The sequence below is a fragment of the Excalfactoria chinensis genome, chromosome 1 (genome assembly GCF_039878825.1).
Source record: "Excalfactoria chinensis isolate bCotChi1 chromosome 1, bCotChi1.hap2, whole genome shotgun sequence".
NCBI classification, from domain to species: domain Eukaryota; kingdom Metazoa; phylum Chordata; class Aves; order Galliformes; family Phasianidae; genus Excalfactoria; species Excalfactoria chinensis.
Window position 1 is genome coordinate 130,375,941 of NC_092825.1, and position 21,135 is coordinate 130,397,075.

The following is a 21,135-nucleotide window of genomic DNA, read 5'->3' on the forward strand; positions in this document are numbered from 1 at the left end:
AAGTTTAATAATGTGTAAAATGATGGTCTTCCCGGCCACTCACGTAGCTGGTGGTGATAGAACATCCAAACATCGTTACATAAACTGTTCCATCCCTAACATTCTGAAGCTTTAGGCCTTATGATATTTGTTGTACTGGAAATCTATCAAAATATTTCTTGTAAACTTACTTACAACTTAATGCATCTTTACATATTTACTTAAAAAATAATTATGTGTATGTTTTAAATAAACACTGACTTACTATGTAACACCTTTATTTTCTTTGCTAAGCATAGACTAATAACATGAAAGCACATTCAATTCTTAGACTAAGACAGCTGACAATACATTCTTTACTTTATCTAGCAATTTCCTAGCAAATGCTATTTTATTCTACTAAATCACTATTGCAATCCAGTTAATGAAACAATACCTGTTTTGGAATATCATTTTGGTAGCACATATTAAATTATATACATTTCAAGTATTACATCCAACTAGAACAAATAGCAAAACACAATGTTCCTATTACACAGAGCACCAGGTATGCAGAAATTAATTCCCCACAAAAAATTTCTAAGTTGCTGAAGGCTTACTATGTTGGTAAAGTTGTCCATTTTTCCCCTTTCCCCACTTGCTTGTAGCAAAACAACACTAAAGGTGACTTTTTTGGAAGCATTTCTCTGTGTTTCAGGTTCTGAGCATAAGCCTGTATGCTAACATGGGGTGCAAGTTCATCTGAAGCAATTTCCAAAGGAAAGAAAAAAAAAGGAAAAAACACGACGTAGGTGCTGTTAGTACAAGTTAGTTTTCTCTACACTTATACAAAAAAACCTAAACCTTTAGTCAAAACGTGACTCTTGCTAATTCTGCTAAGTTTAGAATGAAGATCCTGCTCGCTTAGTTCAGTTCCAAATGCACTGCCCTGTAAATAATGCCTAAATAATACCCACAGAAGTAAAAAGGTAAAATACAAATGATGCCCCCTTCCACCCCCCATAACTGTTACATTTATTGAAAGCCTGCAAACCTCGGCATTAGTTAAAATGACAAAAATCAGGCTAGTTTTTACTATGGGCAACTGTGCTTTCCATATCCCCTGTGCTATAAACCGTGAATTATTTACCTCACTTTCTCTCACGTGTAACTGGTTTTGTGAGCTATTTAAGGTCACATCATAATGTGACTTTATCATCATAACTCCGTTTTGAACAAGTCTTGTATTTACAGCACAAAATAACAGTTCAGAATGACAAACGGTTAATTATTTATCATGAGAAGCTGCTTAATATTTTCCTTTATTTCCTTACATTTTTATTTTTAAGGTTATGTGTACCAGCATTAAGTCCCACATTAGGTAGATTTCAGTGAATAACAAAGCACACAGCCTACTTAGATATGAGAAAGGATCCTAAATACAAATGGTTAAAAAGGTTACTGAAACATTTACTTGGAGCTATTTGAGTTTCAACAAGTGTCAAACTCTAACACAGCCATACAGCGGTACTCCAGTACAACTCCAGCGCACTAAAGCAATATAAAATATTAATCATTCCTCGCAATACTGCCAAGCAAAGTCCTACGTTGAACTACTTAAGGGAAAAGGGGATGTATTGATTCAAGTACAGACTCACAAGTTTTATTTCACAGTTATACATCATATAGACGCTGCTGATGAAATAATATCTGGTACAACCCCTACACATAAATGACTTTTTTTTAATCAAGTTTTCTTAAATTAATAGGCATAAGGATAATAAATCTAACTAAAAACATTTGGTGTTTTTGTTTTTCCATCAGTAACTCATGGTATTCAAGGACTTCCACCACCCTTGGGTGCTAGCATGAGGATCATGAGTAAACCCACTCATAACACATAAAAACCTTTGACACCAATACTCACAGGAGTTTTAGAATACTTTGTTCCTCAAGCGCACTGAAAAGGTGAATTCCATTAAGATTAAATATTTGTTAAAAGTTCCTTTGATGCACTGAATTTCTAAACGTTTACTTTTATTCAGAGAACAGTTTTAAGGATTTGCAACTCACCAGTGCCAAGTACAATGAGGTTTCATAACTTGTTATATTTACTGTGCCTCTGGTGGCGCACAGTGTTAGAACTGCCACTTGCAACACCGGAGGCCTGGGTTCGAATCCCCCCTGTGGCGCAAGTGGTAGAAGTGCTGCTCTGCTACACAGAGGGCTTGAATCCCGGGAGTTGGACTCGATGATCTCTAAGGTCCCTTCCAACTCGCACGATACTATGATACAATGATCAGAAGACTTATTTCAAGGACCAACACTTCCACAGCGACCAGTCCAATATTTCTTAAACTGTTTTCTACTACTTGCAGAATTTTAAGTTAAATGTCAATATAAAAATGAGTATTTTAGATTCCAGCTTTTTATTTTGACATATATATTGCCAGAAAAATGTAAAAAAGTTTTCAAAAAAACAAAAAAACAAACCAAATAAACTAGTCTGACTAGACAGTAACTAGTGGCAGCCACTTAATAGCCAAATTTAGAGAAAACAAGCTCAGTCACTGAACTGGTAACTCAAACTCTGATACCTAACTGACCCGTGATACATTAAGACAGGACACAGGAAGCCAAGCACAGACTTTCAGTTTAGGCATCCTAAACAGGTCCGTGAAAGCTAATGAAGTTTAATTCAAAATTCATTAAAAATCATTAATAACTCAGGGAACTTCCAATATAACAAAGAAGTTGTCAGGCTGAACTGGGTTGTGAACAACTTTATCTAATTGTCCACATCCAACTGTCCTGCTATGAACAAGGTCTAGACAAGGATTGAAACTAAATGATCATCACGGTCCTTTTCAACCCAGGCCATTCTACAGCCTTTAATGGTCTCTTGCACCTCAAACTCCATGATTCTAAGGGTGAGAAACACTCAAGGATAACACTATTCCAACATATATTTTTTTAATGATATGTAAGGCACTTCAAGTTGATTCCCAATGACTGGCAAGCCTATGTATGTAAACCATACTTAAAAATTACTATTAATAAAGACATTAATGATAACCAAGAAATTCATAACAAGATCAATACGGTATGCTCAACACACCTGATGTAAGGTTCCAGTACACTCAGATCCGCATCAATGACCATCTCCTGAAATAAGGTACACCAGCAGATGACATAAGGTTGCCAATAAATATTCTACTCAGCACTAAGAAGCTGCTACAAAGATCAGAGATTCCCAAGCTTAATGTCAGACACAGCTTCAGCATTCATTTTTAATACATGTAGCAGGTGTATGGCATTGATTTATTCACAAAGAACATTTTCATCTCTGATGTACTGCATATATCATATTGCATATTATTAAAAGAAAATGAACGTGTTTATTATACTCTTCCCAAACTCGCGTTTTATGAAGTAAAGCACTTTTTGTTTTAGTTTGGTTTTATTTGTAGGAGAAAAAGGAAAATTAAACTGCTTGAAAATTAAGGCTTAGCCTAATTTTTAATACTGCTTATCACCTGCACATCTTTAATTTTGTTAAAAAGCAATGACTAAACAATATGACTGACAGGAAAATGGAACTCTATTTTTAACCAGCAGTCAGGTTTTACTGAAGTAGTAAAATCTCAAGCATATCATTTATACTGTCATTCTGTGAGGGCGGCTAAACACTGAAATAGTCTGTCTACAGTGGCTGAGGAGTCTCTGTCCTTAGAGATACTCAAAAACCCTATTGGACAAAACCCCAAGCAATCTGCTCAACCTGCTTTGAGCAGAAACATTTGATTACACACTCTCCACAAGTCCATTCCTGAAGCTAAGAGACTGGCCTGATCTGCGATGTGCATTCAAAGCATGAAGGATAAGGTCACCCTAAAGACTGAGATAGAAATGATTATCACAGAATTGTAGGGATTGGAAGGGACCTCCAGAGATCGAGTCCAACCCCCCTGCCAAAGCAGGTTCCCTACACCACATCACACAGGTAGGCGTCCAGGCGGGTCTTGAATATCTCCAGAGAAGGAGACTCCACCACCTCCCTGGGCAGCCTGTTCCAGTGCTCCGTCACCCTCACCGTAAAGAAGTTCTTGCACACATTCATGCGGAGCTTCCTATACTCCAGTTTCTGTCTGTTTCCCCTTGTCCTGTCTCCACACACTGCTGAAAAGAGTCTGGCCTCACCACTTTGCCCCCCACGCCTCAGATATTTATAGACCTGGATCAGGTTATTTTTAGGAAAACAAACGAACAAAACCTGTGGACACATCCCATTTTTAAAAAGCAAGTCTCACACTGCAACATTTTATCTATAGCTCAGCAGGCAAGCTCCTAAATAATGCCATAGAGTTTGATGTCAATATAATTAGAGAACATGGGAAACAAGCCTTTGATACTTCCAGTATTTCATTTTATTCATCCATGGGAGAAGAAATATCTGCATTCAACATCAATACATCAAGACTTTTCCTGCATGAAGGACACGGAACATCAAGATATTTCTAAAGAAAGACTTCTCCAGAAAATTTGGAATTGTACTGTACACTGAGATTAACGTAATCTGAGTTGCAATGATTCGGACAATAAAAGCAAGAGGTTACATAGCTTTGTCTGGGATGAGACGATAAGCATAATCTCAACCTCTGCATGTCTGCCATTCAGTACATACAAAAAAGGTTAAACAATCCTTTTGATGTTACAACCTTTTGAGGTTTCTATTCAACAGAAAACATACATAAAAACAAGAGAAGGTACCTACTTCTAGGCCTTGATTTACTGCTGTGATTTCTTTGATATGCAGAGGGGTAGAGGAGAACTGATAAAATACAATTCCCCTTAAAAAAAAGCAGTCTGAGAAATGCCTCCTGCCCACACCCATAAGAGTACCCCACACATCTGGTAGGACAATGAACTAAAGAAACATTCCTCAGACTTTGAAGGCACATCATTTTCTCAACAGAAGACTCAAGAAAACCAACGTTGGCCAAGAGCATCTTACAGAGGGTTGGCAGGCTCTCAAATCACATATATTAGGAACCCTTATCATAAGTAAACTCCCAGCGGAAAGGACATGTTGACAAAAAAGACCTTTTTTTAAATGAACTTGAAAAAGCATAAATGTACTGAGGACATGACAGCCCCTAGCGGGCCCTTAAAAACCAAGTCTAGAGAATATCTGTAAGCCTAATTTTCTCTATCTTAGGGGCAAAAAATGTATGGATATAAAAGAAGAAGTGCTACTTCAACTACAGAATAAGTCAAAACAATTGATATTACCTATTTTAATCTCCTGTATGTGAAAAGCTCAGTCTAAAACAGACAATCGTAAAAAGGGGAAAATAACCTATTTAGCACATTTTTCCCCTACAGCAACATTCATTTTCTTTATATACTTAAGAAATAAAGTTATTGCAACAGCAGAGAAAATATTTTTTGCTTTCTTAGTGTTATCATTTTGAAAATGACTCAGTAGACTGATCCTCTTCTTAAATATTTAGCTGTTATGCTCAATATAACTCATCTGTTCCCAGAAAAGAGTTGTGCGTGCTCCTCCCCCAGTCTGTCTCTTCTGATATGGCCAGGAATTCCTGGAAGCAGTCCAGGGAACAGAAAACAAAACTGCAAATGCTCAGCTGCTGCACAACTGGGCTACGAATGGCAATGAGGAATTTAAAACTAGCTTGTCATGCTTATTTATTTATTTTCACTCCCACATCAAGGAAATAGTGTATCAAATACTCATATTACGTATTGCAAATATTTCTAATTTAGAAAACACATGGCCATCGTAATTCTGTACTTTGAGTCCCACTTCCATATTCATAGGTCCTCTCAAATCAGTGGTCTGACATCAAAGTTAGTTAAACTAAATTTCAAATCTAGCAATACTCTAAGCAAAGGTTTAAATCAAGCGGCTTTCAGATGGAAGTTTAACTTGTTGCACAAAATTCCAGACAAAAACATAGAACTCAGGTGATGTTAGGAAAGGTAATTGTACACTATATCTAAAACCCGAGACCAGGAATTAACAAGACTACCAGGTCCGTATTTGTTGACAACCATTTGTAAAGCCTAAACATTCCAGACCTCATCCTATTACTTAGTCTTTTTTTAAACCTCGTGTCTCCAAAGGCAAAGCTCAGATTATATCAGAAACCAGTTTTCTGTACCCATTTTTGGAGAAAAAAAGCCAAGAAAATGTGAAAAGTCATCTCGTAATCATATAAAAAGCATAATCTGAATGAATGAGGCATGCTCAGCTGCTGCAGAAGAGTACACTATCAGTCTTGTACTATCTGCATGTTTACAAAAGATTTGGACTAAGTGCTGCACAATTCCAAACATGCATCCCACAGCACAATGCTGCAGGCAGTGAAGATGGAGCAAGATACCAAACCTCTGCTGCCACAAAGAAAACTTCAGGTGATATCTCAAGGGGTATTACTACAAATAAGATAAACTAATTCTTTACCAGCGCCTACTTGGTAGTAAAGCATCTTAGAGTAATTTCTTCTAATACTTATTCCCCCCTCTGGCCCCCTTCCATCCCCAATACAAGATATAATCCAAAAACAAGAAAGGCAAATTCAGATTGAAAAGTAATTTACTTTTGCCTTGCATAAACAATTTTTCTTTGTTTTTAAGAGGCATTCTATTGGAAAACTCCTTGGAAATAAAAACAAGTGCACTGAATAAAAGGAGATGAAATTTACATGTACAGATCTTGACTTCAATTCTCCAGTCATGCATAGTACAAATAAAAATGTCAGTGGTTTTGTCTTATAAACAAACAGGTATGACTGAAAACAAGGAAAAGAGAAAATGTTTTCTTACTTTACTTTACAGAACATGACTGCTTTTGACACCTTGCCACAGCTAGCAACATCAGTTACCATACGCAACCACCATGCCTCAGAACTAAATAGCTGCTTCAAGTCTAATGCAGAGAAAGGTGAAGAGATTACCAGTTACCCTGTTTTATTGTTTTCTGACAGCTTTTTTCCTAGCACACATGGCTCCTAAGGAGTCGGTTGTACCTTATAAGTTGATTTCAAATGAAGTAAGTATTCTGGTTGTAAGAGATAATTACTTACTTTGTTTCTTAACGTAAGTTGATTAAGTGCTTATGTAAGAGGCTATCCGGTAGCAGCTGGAACATCTTACTTAGGCTGAGCCATTGTCTACAGCCAAGTCAGCACTGTGTAGTGGAAATGAAACTCGAATTTCCTTTCAGTGGCTTGTGCTAGCCTGACAAGTTCTGGCACATACAGAAAATAAGGAGTTAAAAGAAAATAAACTACAACTCTTAATGAGATGTACTGTCAGAAGACAATTAAAGCAATCTACAACATAATTTTGGTTGTTTTTGTTTTGCTTTTATATTTGCCGCCCACTGAAAAGGAAGAAAACTGACTTCAGGTGCAAATTTCTAGAGAGTGGAGCACACTGACGGAAACTTGAAGCAGATAATCACTTATCTGCAGGGAAATTCTTCCTTTTTGCTGTTGTTTCTTTACATTTGGAAAAAGAAGAGCATAGAAGATATGCAGTCAGGCACTGGAATGGACTGCCCAGGGAGGTGGTGAAGTCACCGACCCTGAGGGTGTTCAAGGAAAGACTGGATGTTGTGTTGAGGGACATGGTTTAGTGGGAGCTATTAGTAATAGGTGAACGGTTGGACTGGATGATCTTTTAGGTCTTTTCCAACCTTAGTGATTCTAGATACCAAGAAGCATTCGCCATTAACATCAACTCTTCCATATAAAAAGCATTGAAATCTTACAACCACCATCTATATCAAAGGCCTACGCCTCTAGATTCAGATAATTTCAGTGTGCAATAAAAACACTTCACGGAGTCAAGTTCAGGACAGATTTTGTTTTGCAGGCATCTACACATCAGACACAGGATCCTCTCCTAAATCACTGTCCATTGTAAATGGAGTAAATATAACAAAAAACTGATTTCATTGGTATGAAGCAGCCTGATAAAAAACAAGAAGCTTGAGTAAGTCACAGGTTAAATTGGCTGTATCAGAACCTGTATCTTTCCATTACATTTACCCTATAAAAAGCAATAAAATGCAGTCTCAGTGCTAGATCAATGCAAAAGTTTGTCCCTGTACATAACAACGCTGACATCAGACTGTTAAAAAAGAACCAGTACAAAACACTGAGCTGCATGCTGTCATGTACTCCATAGCATCACAGTAGAAAGGGAAAATGCAGCGAGAAGAAAGGCTTGCTATGCACCAAATGGAAGTTCTGTTGACCCAAAGGCCCTGTACAAACTGCAGTATTTCTTCACAGACTGCTTACTTTTCTACAGAACTAAACAATCCCAAGTTACTCCACCACACAACTTCAAACTTGCTGTAAAAATTTGATGTTTTAGAAAAATATTCAAGCTTTGAGTGTTTATTGAATGACTACGAATGTTTCATTGAAACCAACAACAAAAGTAACATTTCTCTTGAAGCATTATTTACATCCAACTAACAAAGCTGCTTGCTTCAGATGTTCTGAAAGCATGCAGAACTTGCAGCCATGTTCTTTTTCTTGGGGTGCATGGCAGCAAATGAAAAAACCAAACAAAACAACACAACATGAGCGGTTTCAGAAAATATTCTTGTTCTTTCACTCAGGAAGCTGAAACAGGATGAACTTCAGAAGAAAGAAATTTCTTTTTGTGTACGTACCAAAAAGGAAGTGAGCTATGCAACAGAGACTGATAGAACAAGGCAATGTGAAGCACCTCACACTGGGGAGCTTGCCTCATCTCACAGATACCCACACCTTCAGATTAATGCTCAAGCAAGAAATTCTGCCTGCTATCAAGAACACTGAAACAAAATAAAAGGAAACCATACACCTGAATTGGTAGTACAAGACAGAAGTAATTTCAAGGACAATAATATTTGATAGTTGAAGCCTGAATCTATTGTACTGTTAAATATCCAACATGTTTTCAAGTGCATAGACAGGTCATCACATCTTAAATAACAAATATTAGTAAGATCAATTTCAACCCATAAGGTATTTAAATCTCAGAACACAACACAGTAAACAGCCCAGAAGGTTTCTGCTTCTCTCCATTTAATTCACGTAAACTTAGTCTCCCTAATTCTCAAATAGTACCTCAGGCTTTTCACTGTAATAACTCTCTGTTATTTAAACAACTAACTTAGTGTAAATACCAAAAAAAAAGCAAGAAATAGTATACACCAGCATTGTTCTTAATGGCATAGAAATCTGCTTAGTCCTGATGTTTCCATTTTTAACATTATGTACTTATTTGAGGTAAATGAAGTATTTAGAAATCCTTTTATGCCTCATTTATACATCTGCACAGATATGAAGCTGGACAGATGGGAGAGGATTTTCCTCAGATGTAATGCTAGCTAGAAAGCGTATGGGTAAAAACAAAAAAAAACCAAAAAACAAACCACAACCTCCATCTGTTAATAAATGCTCCGGTTTCAAGATGAAATTGAACATGTTTCTCTGTTTTTATCCTTTAACATAAACTGTCTTACTTCCATCTCATAGCGGAGCTATCAGTCCAAGCATTTCTAAATATTATAAAGAACACAGAGCTAGATTTGCCAAATATTCAATGTTTAGAAAAACTCTCATGATCAATATGTAACATCTGCCAGTTCCGGTATATTTCAAAGCAGCCGCCATATACGTGAGCCATTCATTCAGTTAAGTTTCACAACCTTTCCTTCCCAAAGAAATGGAATTACATAGGCTCTTTTTCTTTTTTCTTTCCTAATTTGATCATTTTGGGACTCTGCTAAACAAATGTAATAGAAGACATAGAAGACTAACTAGCAAAAAAAGTGAAGAGGGCCACAGAATACAAAGAGGTTAGACTAACTTAATAAGGGTCTTTCACTATTCTAAGATTCTGATTACACATTTTCTCTTGTCACAGAGAACATAATTTTTCTCTTCCACTTTGTACACAGGAATATACATAAATTTGAAAACAAATCAGACATGTCTCAGCAGCAGTAAAAAGTACTATTTTTTTTTTGTTAAAGTAACTGAGTTTGAGCAAAAGTCCAATTGAAGTCATAAAGCAGCTAATGAAAGGCAATCATAAATCTTCCTCAAGGCAGCCTGAATCTAGCTGCAATGTTTATTTTTTGTTCTGTGGTAAGACTTGCACTTAATGGACCAACATTGGCTCTAAACGACCAACATTGGCTCTAAACGATGTACTTGGTTACAACTGAGACAGTATAGAGTTACACAGAAGAGTGAAAACATGACCCGGTCTCATAGTGCTGTGCTGCTTAGTATCAATTTTTTGCTAGCATCTTCAAGTCTGAGCTTTCTAAATGCTGTGGATCTGGATACACCACTGAAACAGTTGAACTACCATCACTGCAACTGAACAACGCATTGATTTTATCACTTCAAACACTAAGCCTGAAGAAAATTCAGTAATTTCAGATTTTGAAAGCCCTTTCCCTTATGTAGCATCAGTTAAGTCAACTGAAATTTGGACAGTGAGTTTTGCTGTTGATGTTTTTAATTTAAAAACAGATATAACTTGTATTAATGGGCTTTTAAAACTCGTTTACACTTCTCTTAGATTGTCTTTGTCATCTGCACTGGTACAGAAATAGCCACGAGTTAATGAACTCCCTAGATATAAAATGAAGTTTGAAGGTCTTCCAATATTGTATTTCACATTAAAGTACTACACACTTCAACTGAGGACAGCATGTTTGATCACCCTGGCAAAATCTTATGTCTTTCCCATTTTATACAGCGAACCAATGTTCAGATTTCTGTTCTGGGCTCTCCAACATCAGTTAAACGATCACATGGTAAAAGATCTAAAAACACTTATTCTTTTGAAACCTCTCCAAAAAGGCTATTCTTCTTTTATTGCTAGGTTGTCATTATTGGTTGGTGCCATTTCCTTCAAAATGAAGTAGCACTAAAACTTATTGATTCAAGAAGTTCCACTCCACTTCACATTAAATTCAGACAAACAATGAAATGTAGTAGATTGTCCAATGACCTTAGTTCAAAAAATTCTCTAGGTTAAAGAGCAATACTAGAGCAAGAGAAGAAATCACCCTGCTGATCCCTTAAAATTAATAAATGAACGAGAAAGACAATATTAAGTTCATATAATTTTTTTAGTCATAAGAACATGAAGCAACACATCAAGTTGTTACTGTTGTTATTGTCCACACCAGTTCTCCTTTACTCAACAGACGATAGCTTCTTCAAGTTACCTCCAATTACAACAACTACTCCAAGAGATGAAAGTAAAAGACTAAAAAAAAATAAAATAATAATAAAAAAAAAATGAATAGCAGATGTTCATTTTGGGACATTCTGGAAATCATTCCTTCTCCAGACCTTTTACTTCTCCAGCTTGAACCCTCCAGAAATACTCAGTTTTTTTTTGAATATGGCTATTAACATTCAATACAACGTGAACCAGATTTACAAGCTTACACTGTGTCTTCAAGACAAAATATGACAACATAGAAGCTTCCATTTGCAAGCTCACTGCTTCTTCCCAGCAAAGACAAAACGGAGGGAGAAAGAGACATACTAAAATGTATTTCTGTTTGGTTGGAATTACATCTTTTTTGCTCTAGAAAACTCACTTAGTTTGTGTCAAAGAATGCCATATCAGCCTAACACTTAAAAATTAACTTGAATCATAGAATCTTCCAAATAGGAAAAGACCCATGAGGATCATCTCTCTCCTAGAATACTTGATCTGCTCAGTCTGTACACTTCTTTCGCTATATACAGTATCAAACCAAGCAACCAACTACCTAAAACGAAACTAGAAATCCAAAAGAAAAAGAATTAGATCTTCTGAGCAAACAAACTACAGAGAATGATCTATGGCTCTAGGTGGATCTATTTCCAAGGTCAGAGAATCTTTAATAATAGACCTCCAAGAACAAGTAGAAGAGAAGCCCTTAGCAGATAGCTTCCTATAGAAGTTCTTGGAGGTTCTGTAAGATGTTAAGCATGATGGCCAATATAGCTGGACCTGATGAAGTATGGATGACATTCTGCATGACACATCAGAAATAAAGACCTACCAGACAGAAAAAGAAGGACACATTAGCTAATGCTTTACAGAATCACAAAAACTGTAGGGGCTGGAAAGGACCTCTAGAGATCATTTAGTCCAATCCCCCTGCAAAGTAGGCTCCCTGCAGTAGGTTGCACAGGTAGGTGTCCAGGCAGGTCTTAATATCTGCAGAGAAGGAGAATCCACAACTTCTCTGGGCAACCTGTTCCAGTGCACCCTGACCCTCACCATTGCTACGTACACTTGTGCAGAACTTTCCATGCTTCAGTTTGTGGCCATTTTCCCTTCTTCTATTTATGCATAACTGTAACAACGTGTTTCCAAAGAGAGAAAATATATCTACAAAAACTAAACACAAACATTCCAGGTTTTATCATAGGTATCAGAAAGGAAGACTTTTCAATCCAAATATCATTATAGAGTGCTACACAGCGCCAATTTAAAAACAAATTTAGGGTTTCAAGTATCCTGTGCAGCTTCATTCCTAATTGTGTTCAAAGCAATATGATCTAAGCAGCTGTGATAGGAATTATTTAGGATTATTCTGAAAGAAAAAGCTTTTATTAATAAAAATGGTTCCTCTTTCATGAGGGAAAAGTAAGCCATAACATAAGCTGCTAAGTCACCCACACATAATACAGTAAGAAGCATCCTCTTATGCAATGTGTCACTTGCTCAATATTTAATATATTTTCAATTGCCATAACCCAGATGCATGGAAAGAAACAAAGTACAGAACATAGGCTGTACAAAAAACAAAGTTTCTTTTGTAAGACATATGAAAGGACCACTAAACACTACGTGCAGTTTCACCCCTACATTTTTATTCCCTCAAGGCAGTCAAGCATGAGTTCTTTTTCCTTAAATACAAGCATTTTAATAAAATCCTCCTCTGTTCTTTCACTGTTTCTATTACTCATTTCAGTTATTACAAGTCCCCTTCTATTGTGCTCCACCATTGAAGTGTTTTTTCTACATCCATACTGAAGAAAGGCTTCCATCAAAGTCAGTCTCACACAGTGTTCTTGTAACCAAGCAAGCTCATCCTGTGCTTTTCTGATATACAGCTGTAACACAAAAGACCAAAAATCTGAACATCAGAATGGTTTTACATCATTAATCTTCCAACTAGAGATTAGAGTGAATCAACACAAGACAGCAGCCTTTGTGGTATCATTTTAATAAAGAGCAACAGAACCTTGAGCCAGGCCCAGAGTCACACCAGCAGCACATAGTGCTGTGTTCTGATTTTGTCTCAGTCCCAAAAAATGATTATGAGTGCTACATGAACTGTTTTGTTTGGATTTCTTTTAACCCTGCTCTATATATATATATAGACAATCTCAAGGCTGATATCATCTTTTCTTCTAAAAAAGAAAGAAATACATCCCATAACCCTGCATTTTATCACCAAATGAAATTCAGAACAGAATAAATCAGGTTTCTATTTGTGGATAAATGCCTTGAAACAACAACCTGGAAGCTGCAATCTGCCAAGAGGACTTTGGTGGTACAAAACCAGATGCCCAGATCCTTACACTGACCTCTTACAATGCCAGGAAAATAAATAAGTAAATAAAGGCAAGCAAATAGATGAACTGGTAGGCATTCAGCTGGTAGACAGCATTCTGGCCAGCAAAACAAAGTCAGCAACAGGAGTAGAATAACAGAAGTAGAACTAGGGCATGAGTGAAATTGGAATCATCCATTTCACTGATTATCTTATTCCCTGCACAGTTCCGGCTTGTGTTCACAACCATATCAAAGAATGCCTACAAACAACCTATGGAATGATACAAGGTAAAAACTATTTCTCCACCAGATGGTATGGATGAGTTTACCTTTTTGTCAGGAAAATGTTTTTTACTATAGGATGGGGCACTTCTCCTTTGAACAAAAATATACTCCCCGGACTGCTCTATTTACTATTATGAAAATGACCAGAACATCCCATAGAGTGTGATCCTTTCCAAACTATAAAATCCTTCGTAGATCCACAATTATTGCCAGTTCCAATATCTCAATCTGTACGTCTAGCAAATAGGAGGCACACGCTCCTCCCATTACAATGGAATTGATGACCATATTTGTGGCTCAAGGTTGTACAGGGAGCTTGAAGCAGTCAAACTCCACTGGTTCTTTTCAATGTCAAGAATGCTGTGGTCTGTGACACTGAAAGAAAAAAAAAAAATACACGCTTCATTTGGGCAGAAGTATTTTGTTTAGAGTATATTTGCATGCATATGGGATGACTTTCCCTAATGATACCTTCAGAATGAAATTGGAAGATGACCTCTCCAAAATTCAGAAAGCAATGATTTATAAGGCAGCAAATTAGACATACAGTCTTATATCCCAATCAACCAAGTGCAGGTATTGCCATGTACCTGAACATGCCTTAGTTTCAGGGGCTGGGAACTGGTATGCATGCTAGACCATGGCGGTAAATAATGTCTTTAGCAAGTTTTGAAGGGAAGAATAATTGAAGGTGGAAGCAAAATGGAAAACAGTATAAAATGCAGTATGAATTTACCTTACAGGAAGTAGACCAGACAAACTGTTGTTTGTTTTTTTTTCTCCTGATTTTAAGTACTCATGTGATACAGGAGATTTGGCTTGTCTAGACAACTGACACAGCATTATATAAAGTACCACAAAGCAGCTGACTATGGAAAACAAAGAACTTCTTGTGGAGGCAATAACTGAAAAAAGTCTGGGATTAGCATTATGAGCTATTTTCACAAATACTTACGGCAATATTCAATATAGAGTAGTGGTGAATTTTGATGGCAAGAAAGCCAGACACCAAAAGAGGACAGGTTAATTGTACTAGAACACCTTGAAATGGTTGTTGAAGAACTAACAAAATATAACTGTAAAGAGTACAAGATGAAACACTTCTGATTAACAACAAGAACTGTAGTTATAAACTGGTAGTTCACTGCAACTTGTCAGGGAACAAGTTGCAGCCTCTAAAGAAATTACCATGACGATGTCTCTGTACAAGACAGAGTTGGTGAGTTGTGGAAAACATTTGATACTGGTCTTCTTCATTCAGGTCGTATCTGCTTCAACTAAGAAAGGCATAGAACTGCACAGAACTGGGCTATATCAATAATTAATTTAGTTCAGTTTCATTACAAGACCATTTATCTTGGTCTAGAAAGTTTTAGGATGCCTAGGAATCTAGGAAACTAAAGTCTAAAATGGTTGTCCTCCAAAATACACCAGAATAAGATGGTAACAATGAAAAGTAACAGTATACTGTTGCCTTATAAATAGATAACCTATACATGAAGTGGGTTGGGGAGTTAAAAGGCTTCCAAAGAAAGAAATGAAGGGGGGAGAAGGACCACAACTTCACAAGAGTGGGGAAGCTGTAGCAGTTCTTAAGCATAACTTTAGTAGATGACGAAAAAGCCTGATTATTTACGAATACTGACTGTCTAAAACATGAAACTTGTTACACAGAAAGTTACTACTAATTTGTTTTTTTTGTTGTTTTTTTTTTTTGTTTTGTTTGTTTTTTTCTTTTCAGTAGATAAATGTTAATCTCCCTTCTCAGATAAAGAGATGCAGCACAGATCTTTCAATTGCTTAAGTGTTGCAGGTTGTTGCCCCAAAGCCAAAGAGTTGTATGCTTCACATTCCCAAAACCACAACACTAAGAAGTAAAGCTTTTACTAATTGCTAAGAAACAGCTTTGGATGCTGAGGCAAACTATGGATAGCACAGTATCAGAATCTTCAAGTTTAAGTCACTGAACTCTAACTACAGTTAATGAAATGACTGCTGGTTATTAGTGACAGGATTTCATCACAGTCAGGGGCTTCACAGCTAAACACGATTTTATTTTTTTTTTTTTAATATAAGGAATTTTGAAGTTCTTGAATGAGTAGCAGGATTAAACTGAAACACAGAAGACAACAAAACAAGTGCAATTAGCATGGCTTTTCTTTGCTTAAAGAAACACCTATCCTTATGGTATCCTGCCCAAGAAAACAGTGCCCAAGACTGGGAGTATCCTGACAGCAGCATATGGGGATGATGTATGAAATCAGCTATCTCAAACACCTTTCCATAATTATACTTACAGTAGTTGCACAAGAGGATTTCTACAGAATGTTTCAGGGTTAAAAAGGTGACAAACTAGAAGCACCCTGATAACGATCACATAAGGCAATCTGTCTTCCCCTGCTGGTTTCCTGTTGGGCCATACTTAGTCTGTCACACAGACAAATGAAGCAACTTTTGATCATACAGATACACACAACAACAAGTCAACACTGTTGTGCGCAGATTCAGTACTGCTAGATGGACAACACAGCTATTGCAGAAAGATACAGATAAGGAACAAGAAGACAAGAGCAAGCCTACAGAAATTTCTTCTGCCTCAGCTGATGGCTCTTCCTGGAAGAGATATTTGCTTGTGCAACAGTCACTAGTTTATTTACGTGCAATAGGTTGTTCCGGTGAAGGAAAAAAGCAAAACAGCACTAGCATGTTTGCCTAAGCTTGGTAAACTATGGCTAGTGGAAAGGCACTTATGTGAGTTTCGAAAAGACCTACAGATAGCAGTTTTGGAGGCTGATAAATTAAAAGCAACATGCTTTTATCCATTGCAGTTTCCACCATAAGAACGACCTGTGTGCCTGGAAAGGTAAAACCAGTGTTTCTAATAGTTGGCTTCTTACAGTATTTGATTCACAAAACCCCGGTGACCTAGTGGCTGCAGACAACAGCAATTGAAGTTTTGGTGCTGCCTAAGCTTTTATAAGTTATCAAGAATGGTATTGTTAATGGTGTTACTAATAGACATCTTTGATCACCCCCTGGATAAAGCGAGCCACACACTAGAGAAATTCAACCGTGCTCAACACTTAAAGGTAGACAACTCCAAGTTCATGCAGAGTGAGTGGGTAAAAGGATCAGAAGATTCTTAACTGTGGATTTACATCAAAGTCTTTCTGACATGAGTTTGATTACACTGAACTTGAACTTGCCATAAAGCCAAAGACAGAGGCTTTAAAGTATTCCAACTGCATGTGCAGCTCTCAGAAATCCAGGCACAGTGAGAAGGTACATGACAAAGGAAGCTGGGAAGCCAGTAAGATTATAGCAAAGAAATAAAACAGATTTTTCTTTAAAATTTCCCCCAAAAACTTATTTGACACTCAACTGAGAAAGCTGAAAATATTAACCTTATCAGCACTGCTAAGCATTTACAGATATGATTATTCACCAGAATCAAACATAAGGCTTTTGTTTTTCCAGTACAACAAGAGGCATTTGAATCAAACTCCAAGAACACTCTAAGTAAACAGTTTAGGATGGGCATCGGAACAAAAAGACTTCATGGGTGCAGTGACAAAAGAATGAGTTTTGAGGAAGGGAATCACCTCAAAAGGTATGAAGAGCACTAGGCCCTGTAGTCTCACTTTTGATGCAATTCATGAGCCCTTTCAGACAACAGCACCGTCTGAGAAACAGCACCATGTTGCTGGATACCAGAAACAAGAGAGGCTGGAATAAAAATAGTTTCCTGAAGGAAAGAAGAGGGTCTGGAAAATAAAAATGGAAATTAAATGGAAGCGTTATTTCTTCTGAAGTAAGTCTGGCACATTTAGATGTTACCAAACTAAATTCTTAGGAAATACAATGCCATCTTAAAACAAGAACTGATGCATGAAATAAATATTCTATTCCTGACAGAAAGCCATTTAAGAAAAATGTGCTCTACTGGCAAATCATTAAGTGGCACTGACACTCAAACAATACTTAGATAAGGGTTTTACTTCACGCTCTGTAAGTACTTATAAAATTATCTGTCATGCTGTGAACTGAGTTAGTAATATTTCTGGAACCGGAGATTTTTGTTTTGTAAGCACTTCTACAAACACCACAATCCAGTTGTGATGATATCTCCATATGCTGGTTTTTATAAGTGGGCCTAGAAGCTACCTCAGTAAAAAGCTTTAATCCTTTACACAAGTGAGAAGACAATGTGGACTTCAGCTTTGAGAGGACTCTGTTTAACTGAGAGGAGAATCCTGTGAACAACACAACTCTGCAGATAATTTCCACTGCATTGGCACAAGCAGGAAGTCACGTAAGCTTACTTTCCTTAACAATAATACATCAAATGACGGGATTGCCAAGATTCATTTTGAAAAGATGATAACAGTTGGAATCCTGAATCTCCAAAGGAAAGTATTTTATATATCATTTTGTGTTCGGCGGACCCAAAGCCTTAACATAAAGAGGTAAAAAACACAAAAACGCATGGAAACAGCAAAAACCACTGAAAACCTACCATTCAGAGAGGATACCAATCTTAACCCATTCACACGCTATTTCTTCTGTTCAGATATTACAGATGTAAATATAATTTTAGCCAGTGATCCATGCTAAAAAGCATCAACTGCTTTGACAATAGGAGATTAAGCAATTTACTGTGTAAATGGTTAACCACAAAAAAAGAAAAAAAAAGAACAGAAGCAATTCAGCAGTCATCTCCCTATAGAATGACAGAGGCAAAACAAAACAACAGCGTTTCTAATTATTTAAGCCAATAAATGTTGGCATTTCTAACAAATGAGGAATTACCAGGTGTCAGTTTCATGAAGCTTTTTGCCCAGAGATAAGTCTGGCACACATTAACAGCAAATGAAACCAATTTTCTCTTTCCTTTCTACCTCTTACCTTTAAATCAATCATTTCTCACAGCCACAGTCCCTAAAGGCAAGCCTGTTCCAGCCATCTGCAACCTTAATCCTGTCATAGATGACTTCCACTTCTATTCCTGTACAAGCTAACGATTTTTGTATAGAAAAAAATATATATTTTAAGTTATGACAACAGAGTAATAATGAATATTTGGTCAGAAGCATTTTATCTCCAGTTTGTAAATCACTTCTTGAGGAAACAGTACAAAGACTGCAAAACCTCATTTTTGTTAAAAAATAAAACCTAGACTTAGCATGGGTTGGGCTGTTATAAACTGTAGTTTAACTCCCTGCTAAAAGAAAACCTTTAAGAACCTTGAAGCTGAATCCAGAACCAGTTCTGGGCTCCCCAGTACAAAAAAAGACAGGGATCTCTTGGAAAGAGTCCAACGAAGAGCCACAAAGATGGTGAAAGGCCTGAAGCATCTCCCCTATGAAATAAGGCTAAGTGAACGGGGTCTGTTTAGCCTTGAGAAAAAAAGACTGAGAGGGGACCTGACCCAGGTCTATAAATATCTGAGGTGTGGGAGCCATAGTGGCGAGGCCAGACTCTTTTCAGCAGTGTATGGAGACAGGAAAAGGGGAAACAGCCAGAAACAGGAGCATAGGAAGTTCCGCATGAATGTGTGCAAGAACTTCTTTACAGTGAGGTTGATGGAGCACCAGAACAGGCTGCCCAGGGGGGTTGTGGAGTCTCCTTCTCTGGAGATATTCAAGACCCGCCTGGACATCTACCTGTGTGACCTGGTGTAGGGAGCCTGCTTTGGCAGGGGGGTTGGACTCCATGATCTCTGGAGGTCCCTTCCAACACCTACAATTCTGTGATTCTGTGATGAAATTCTTCACATTTGAAAGAATAAAAGTAATGCTGTACCAGTACTAAACTTTCAGATCCTCTAGAGAAATAATCATGAGTACTACCAGAAATGTTTTGTAGCCTTCTGTTGTAAAAAGCAACACAGAATAATCTCCAGAAGGGCCCATAGAAGTTACCTACAGAGACAGCCATATCTAGCAACCTGAATATTAGGTCACTTCTCACTATTAAGGAAAAAGTTAAATATTTCTTATATTTGCATGTTCTGACCTCCTACTTTCCATATTAAACAAAAATTATTGTCTCAGTTTTTAAAAAATTAAGTGTTTAAGTTATTTTCCTACTATTAAATGGACACCTAACTCAAAAAAAAAAAAAAAAAACAACAAACTGAACTAGGAAATTATACAATGATTAAAAATGCAGAATCAAAAAATCCAGCTTGAATACATACATTTTATCCTAAGTAAATTATTTCCCATGAAGAAAAGTTATTTTACCATAAAATTGCAGGTTATCCTCAGCTGTAACAGATTTAAGCATACCAGAAATCTCAACTATAGCTTTAATTTCTTTTCATAGATTTTAATTAGCAGAAGAAAATACAGTCTTTCAAAAGCAGTTCTTACAGGATGCAATTTCTAACATCATAAAGCAAAATCCTCAATTTGTATCAATCTCCACTTCTGAGTTGGTAGTATCTAGCTCTAAATACAGCACACTGCTTTAACCAGACTATCCCTTATTACGTAAAACTTAAGAGCTTGTCACATTAAAAAAAGTGACCTCCATTGTTTCATATATTTCAATGAAGAGTATTCAGAAACTTTAGAAACATTAACTACTTCGGTTTAGCTGCTTCAAATAATCAGTGAAAATAAAGAAGAGACTCCAAGCCATAGTGTCTACTGATAATTGTTTCCAGGCATCTCCCTATAACAATTTATGGCTTTGCCCAGGGAGGCTGTGGATGTCTCCTCCCTGAAAGCATTCAAGGCCAGGTTGGATGGAGCTTTGAGCAACCTGGTCTAGTAGGAGGTGTCCCTGCGTAGAGCAGAGGGTTGGAACTAGGTGATTTTAAAAGTTCCTTCCGATCAAAACCATTCTATGATTACACTGTGGCATTGGTTTTGATGTTCAGGTATCACAATTATAACTTATTTTGCTTGTATTCCTCTATCTTTGTTCTTTTCCTTGCTCTCGACAGTCTCCAAAGTGTTTTTTTTTTCAGTTCTAAATCAATTAGAAGGCAGTGAGAGAGAGACGCATTGGAAATATCTATTTTTATACTTACTGGTCTAAGGTTGGCTTGTTTGCTAGAAGCAGTTACTCTCAGCACATGATAGAGTCAAATAAAGAATATTAGTAGAAGAATGGATCTTTCTACTGATAACACACATGCATACTGTTTTTATCTCCTTGCCCCTCGGAAATGCATTTTTTCCCCTCAACATTATCTACCCAACAAGTTATTTTAAAACCTGCACCTCAACCTCCACTTCAGATTCCAGCCGAGGTTGGGAAAAGACGATGAAC

At 37.0% G+C, this 21,135-nt stretch overlaps 1 protein-coding gene across 3 annotated transcripts in view; it reads right to left on the bottom strand.

The window, feature by feature from the left end:
- ATP11A (ATPase phospholipid transporting 11A) overlaps positions 1–21,135 on the bottom strand; it is a 115,855-nt gene that overhangs the window by 68,349 nt on the left and 26,371 nt on the right. The window lies entirely within an intron of this gene.